The following is a 7,045-nucleotide window of genomic DNA, read 5'->3' on the forward strand; positions in this document are numbered from 1 at the left end:
AGTCACCTTAGGTTTGTTTGCCTTGCACTTGTGTGCATGATGTTCGACGTAATCAACTTACATTATTTCGATTCAAGTGCCAAGGGTTGGGATCATTCCCACAGGGAGTGGTTTTGAGAATTAGTAGAAAAATAAAATCAAGTTCTAATTAGTCATAGCTATAAATATTAACGAATAAAAACATACTAAATCTAAGGAGTGATGCAAGCGTCAATTATCGATGGGGCTTTGTATTAATTAACAACTAAAAAAAAGAGTAAATATATAAGGAAACGAGTTATGGAGACGGGATTCTTGGGATGTGATAGGAATACGGGTTAAACTAGACTATCGGGTACATTCTTTTGATAATTAATTGTTGAATATTTGTGACTAGGCTAGACTATAGTGGGGGTAAATTTTCTCTCGAGCAACTTACCCCGAATCAACTCAATTTCTCTCAAACAACGAGTTGCCGCATTAAGCACAGCCTCTGCCTTAGCCCATTCACTCTCTCGAGCTGAATGTGTGGGAGAAGGACTAGGATTCACTCTCTTGAGCTGAATCCATGTCGACCCAATACCACCGGCTATCAATTTAGTAGTCTTAGTTTTACGACCTCTCTCTCGAGCAAGCCAAAAACACTAAGATGAAATCGTATTTGCAACTACAATCCCATTAAGTTCATACACAACTACTAAACGAAATCACATTTAAACAAAAAATAAACCATCAACAAGCAAGACCCAATGATAATTTAACCCATATTCACAAAATCACACCCCAAGAATTAGGGGTTTAGCTAGACATGTAAAAAGAGATAAAAAATTTTATACCAATATCAGTTTCCATCAACTGGGTATGAAGAATTAAGTCTTAAAACATGTCAAGAGTGAAGAATCTTCGAGACCCACATCCAATTTCTTGGAGTTGAAACCCTTTGAATCTTCAAGGTCTTAGAACAAAGTCTCCAAATCCCTCTAAAACTTAAAACTCTCCAAAAACTGTAAAAAGTTCGAATAATAGAAGTGATATTATATGATACTAGAAATTTAAACAAGTATTTACAGTGTTTGAAAATTTGTGCTATGGAGGACCATTCGGCGCAGTTAGTTGGGATCGCCGTTACGCTCGACGATCCGCCTTTTGGTCAATTTCATCGCCTTCTTGCTTTAGCCTTCAGCCTCTTCGTGTTTTGAGTCATTGGGTGATATAATACTGCTTCGCGGAACTGATCGGCGATGCGCCGACTGCTTGATTTCATCACCAACTTGACCTTTTCCTTTAGGGCTCAGCACACTGGAACAAAAGGCGATCTCCAAGCCCATCGGCGACTCGCCAACTGGGCTCAGCAATCTTCAGGCCTTCATTTCTTCGTTCTTTTCAGCCGCCTTGTTCCTTCTTGCCAAGTAGTGTCCATGCTTTGCCTCAAAACTCTAAATACCTAAAACTTATGGATTTTCATCAGATATTGAGACAAAATATGCATTTGAGGACACTAATTCTACCAAAATATATCCCTAAATGAGTCCAATTTGTAGACTCATCAACACCCCCAACTTAAACTTTTGCTTGTCCTCAAGTAAAACTCAAGTTCAGCTAAATAGATCTAGCCATTTCTGCAAAATATCGGGAGGGAGTTAGAAAACTTTCAACTAAAATCACAAAAAAGAAAGTTCAGGAAAACTTGCCAACACTATTGGTGAGTCGCCTAATTGTTTAGGCGAACTCGATCAAGCTCGCAAACAGAATTAGCTAGAGAAGTTCAGACAAGTTGGCGATGGGAAAATTATTCGGCAGATCGCTGACGACATTCGGCGAGCAAGAGTGAGTTCACCGAAAGTTACAGTGCAAAATGAGTTCAGGGATGCAGACTAAGGGCGATCAAGAAAAACATTGTGGTGAGTCGCCGAACACCTTTTGCGACTTTAGGCTTCTCGCCGAAAGTTACAGACCCAAACAATAAGTATAGCATGAAATTAAAGGCAACATGGAGACATCAGGCGAACCGTCGAGTGATTCGGCGAGCTCGATCCAGCTCGTCAAAATGACTCACCATGCCTAATCTCAATCCATATTCTTGAAGTCAACCCCGCAACCCCCGAAATAAAATTAAAGTGTTCACAACTAAAATTGCAGCAGAACCCATAACACCCAAAGCCTCGGGGGAATTAAACTTCTCCCGATTCAAAATCAACAACAAGCAAGCACAACCCTATGAACTCATCTTCATTTTACACACGAATTAGTAAGATTTCAACAATAGTACACTATGGGCAAGATATTCAAATTATCACAGGTAAACAAACATCCTGATACTACCAGAGAGGCCCAACACACTTCAACAGGATAAAATCACTTTCATAAGAGCATAAATACCAAAAGTAAATGTAGGGTTTGGAAAACAAACCTTTTCGGTAGATTAAATAAAAACTGCGATGCTAGGCGGCAAATTAATCCAGATCCAGATACCAATTAATCAACAAAAATACTTGCAAGATGCGAAAAAATTGGAAATATTAAGTAGGTGCAATTTTGTGAAGGTCGAAAGTGAGGGGAAATGAAAAGGTGGCCCTCCCTATATTATAGGCCAGAGGGCGAAAGATGTAGCATTAACTGCTTCAGGTCAGACTGGTTCATCACATTCAGTGGGTTAGAGTACCAGGGCTTCAGATATAGGTACTACGGGCCGTAGCGATCTCTACTTTGCGGGCCGGTCTTTCCAGGGGTGCTATGATTGTGGGGAGTTGGACCATTGGTCCAGAGATTGCCCCAGGCGGAGGGCTAGGCCTTCCACTTCCCCTCCGTTGGCTCAGTTCTGGTGGTTTTTGAGTTTCCAGATGTATTCCCTACTGACTTTGCCCGGCCTACCCCCGAAGAGAGATATCGACTTTGATATAGACTTGGAGTCGGGCATTAAGCCCATTTCTATCCCACTCTATCGAATGGCCCTCACAGAGCTTAAGGAGCTTGGTATTAATCTTCAGGGTCTCCTGGATCAGGGATTCATTCGGCCCAGTGTATCTTCATAGGGTGCCCATGTTCTGTTTGTTAAGAAGAAGGGTAGCTGTATGAGGATGTGCATCGATTACATACATCTAAACAAGGTAACGGTGAAGAATCGTTACCCCTGCCTCGCATTGATGACTTGTTTGATCAGCTCCAGGGCGCTGTAATGTTTTCTAAGATTGACTTGAGGTTCGGGTACTATCAGTTGAGGATTAGGGCAGCGGATATACCTAAGACCGTATTTAGGACTCGTTATGGCCATCATGAGTTCCTAGTGATGTCCTTTGGGCTGACTAATTTCCCTGCTGCCTTGATGGATTTGATGACCCCTGTATCCAGGCCCTATCTAGACTCCTTCGTTATAGTTTTCATCGATGATATTCTTGTATACTCACAGAGCAGAGAAGAGCATGCGCAACATATGAGGATTGTGCTCCAGACTTTGAGAGACCAACAACTTTATGCCAAGTTCTCAAAGTGAGAGTTTTGGTTGGAGTTTGTGACATTTCTGGGGCACGTAGTGTCCAAGGATGGTATTATGGTGGATCCGATGAAGATTGAGGTCATTCGTGGTTGGGCTAGGCCCATTTCTATGACTGAGGTTAGGAGCTTCGTTGGACTGGCTGGATATTACAGGCGTTTTGTTGAGGGTTTCTCCACTATTGTTGCACCTTTGACTCGATTGACTCACCAGGGTGTTTCTTTTGTGTGGTGTGAGGAGTGTGAGTTGAACTTTTGGAGGCTCAAGGAGTTGCTTACTACCGCTCATATCCTGACTCTTCCAGTTGAGGGCGAGGGATTTACCGTATATTGTGCTGCTTCCGGTATTGGTCTAGGGTGTGTTTTGATGCAGCAGGGACGAGTTATTGCTTATGTCTCCCGACAGTTGAGAGTACACGAGCGTTACTACCCTACTCATAATCTAGAGTTGGCGGTGGTAGTATTGGCGCTAAAGCTTTGGAGGCACTGCCTATATGGGGTTCACTGTGATATTTACACCGACTACCGTACCTACAATATATTATAAGTCAAAGGGATCTTAATTCTTGGCAGCGATGCTAGATTGAGATTCTGGCAAACTATGACCTCTCTATTCTCTACCATCCGGGCAAGGCGAATGTAGTAGTGGACGCCTTGAGCCGGAAGGTAGGGAGTATGGATAGCTTAACTAACTTGCCTACTATGGAGCGGCCCCTGGCTTTAGACATTCAGTCTCTAGCTAACAAGATGATCAGATTAGATATTTCAGACTTCAGGCGAGTATTGGCCTTTATCGAGGTGCAGTTTTCACTATTTGATTGGATCTGTGCCAGAGAGTACGAGGATGAGTCATTCGTAGCCCTCAGAGACTGGGTTTTACTGGGTGATGGTGTCCAGGCTACTATACGCTCAGATGGGGTTCTCCGATTTGACGGACGTTTGTGTGTTCCTAGAGTTTGGGGCTTGATTCAGTTGAATTTTCATGAGGCCCATGATTCCAGATACTCTATTCATCCGGGCACAACAAAGATGTATCGAGACTTGAGGCAACAACTGGTGGGATGGCATAAGGAGAGATATTGTTGAGTATGTGTCTCGTTGCCTTAATTGCCAGCAGGTGAAGGCCGAGCATCAGAAGCGTGGTGGGGAGTTTCAGAGATTATCCATTCTCGAGCGGGAATGGGAGCATATCACCATGGACTTCGTGATGGGATTACCTCAGACTTCCAAGGGCATTGAAGTAGTTGGGTCATCATTGATCATTGACCATATCCGCTCATTTCCTCCCAGTTCCATCTACATTCAGTGCAGAGCGGTTGGCCCGTGTTTATATTTAGGAGATAGTCCGTCTTCATGGTGTGCCGGTTTCCATCATATCAAATCGAGGGTCTTAGCTTACATCCAGTTTCTGGAGAGCATTTTAGAGAGAGTTGGGCACCAGGGTTGATATCAGCACTGCTTTCCACCCACAGATGAATGGCGAGTCGGAGCGCACTATTCAGGTCATGGAGGACATGTTGCGGGCCTGTGTGTTGGAGTTTGAGGATCAGTGGGATCAGTTTTTTCCCTTGGCGTAGTTTGCGTACAACAACAACTACCACTCGAGCATTCAGATGGCCCCATTTGAGGCCCTATATGGTAGGCGTTGTCGCACTCCAGTTGGTTGGTTTGAGTCCTCAGAGCCTAGGCCATACAATACAAATTTACTCCATGAGGCTTTGGCGAGAGTTCGGGTTATCCAGGATAGACTGAGTACAGCTCAGAGCACGCACCAGAGTTATGTTGCTCGCAGACATCGTCCTTTATGTTTTTGTGTTGGGGATCGGGTGTTCTTGCGGGTGTCGCCCTTGAAGGGCGTGATGAGGTTTGGCAGGCGGGGTAAGCTTAGCCTAAGATATATTGGGCTTTTTGAGATCCTGAGGAGGGTTGGTGATGTTGTCTATGAGTTAGCCCTACCTCCTGCATTTTCAGCTATACACCCAGTTTTTCATGTATCGATGCTACGCTGGTATATTCCAGATGAGTCTCATGTGCTACAGTACGATTTAGTAGAGTTGGATGACAGTCTAACCTTTGTTGAGGACCTGGTAGCCATATTAGCCAGAGATGTTCGTTAGCTCCGTTCCTGATCCATTCCTACAGTTAAGGTCCAGTGGCGACACCTTCCAGTTGAGGAGGCAACTTGGGAGACCGAGCAAGAGATTTGGGAGCAGTTCCCCAGCTTATTTGAGCCCTCATACATATCCTTATCCTTACTTTCGCGGATGAAAGTTCATTTAATAGTGGATGTTGTAATGACCTTCCTGGTCATTTCTGTGTACCCGCCTTCTTTTTATCGGTTAGAGCTTTTCTACAGCGACCCCAAGTCATTTATGACTTGTTGGCACTGATAGTTCGGTCGAATGGTCGTTCGTTGGATTTTGTGCAGCTTCTGTGTTTTAGAGGCCTTGAAGCTTGAAAAGTGAAATTTAGTTTGCTCATCAGGAAAACAGCCTCAGAACAAAATTTTGACAGTTCCATCAGCTCTGGAATGGCCAATTTAGGCTACCAGTGTGGTTGACTCGAGTCTCGAGGCTTTTGGTGCAAGTTTAAACCATTTTTAGCGTTTTAGCCTTGAAAACTGGCCAGCGGTTGACTTTGGTCAACATTCTTGGAAAACGTGTCTGAATGAAAATTTTGACAGCGCGGTTAACCCTGAAATGTCAAGTTTGGTCTAGAATGACCTTTCGTTCGACTCCCGAGGCCTCCGGACTCATTTTGAGCCCCTCGGTGGATATTGTTAAAAATGACCTTTGGGAGTGGGACCCACTTTTTATTGAGATGACCTATGATGGAAATTTTGACTGCGTCGTTGAGTTCGGAACATCAAATTTAGTAGGGTAGTATATATATATTTTATTTTTATCGGGTTCCGAATGAATCTCGAGCACCCCGTCGAAGATTTTAAAGTTGGCATAAAAAAATCAGCGTTTTAGCTGATATATATAGCTGGTGCAGGCTCATTTCTCAACTTCAAACCTTCATAACACTCTCATTTCAAGTCCAATTTTAATGATTCGATGGTCCATCTTGTGGGGGTTTTCGCAAGGAACGCGTTGGTGAGCTCAGAAACTGTTTTGGGGTCTCCGTTTGAGTTAAATTTCGTGAAATACCTGCTGCCACAACCCTTTCTGTGAGCTTGATTTTGGGAATTTTTGAGACTTGATATCTCAACCATTTTAGGGTCCGATTTCGGTGATTCTTTGGGCTATCTTCAGTGGTTTTTCGAGGAGAACGTGTTGGCGTGGTTGGAATTTATTTTTGAAGTTTCATTGGAGGTAAGAATTATGTCTTAGCTTCTGCCATAACTCATTTTCGAGCTCAATTTTTGGGAAATTTTGGAAATGATTTCTTGGCCATTTAGGTCTAAATTTGGTGATTCAATAGCCTAGATTGTGAGGATTTTCATGAGGATCATCATGGTGTGGTTGGTTTCAGCAGTTGGACCCTCGTTTCTGGTAATTTCTTGTAAATAGAAGCTGCCATTGTTGTTCATTTTTAGCATAATTTTGGATTTTTCGTTGCAAGTTCGGTGAGC

This window comes from Solanum tuberosum, unplaced genomic scaffold (assembly GCF_000226075.1).
Source record: "Solanum tuberosum cultivar DM 1-3 516 R44 unplaced genomic scaffold, SolTub_3.0 scf00166, whole genome shotgun sequence".
NCBI classification, from domain to species: Eukaryota; Viridiplantae; Streptophyta; class Magnoliopsida; order Solanales; family Solanaceae; genus Solanum; species Solanum tuberosum.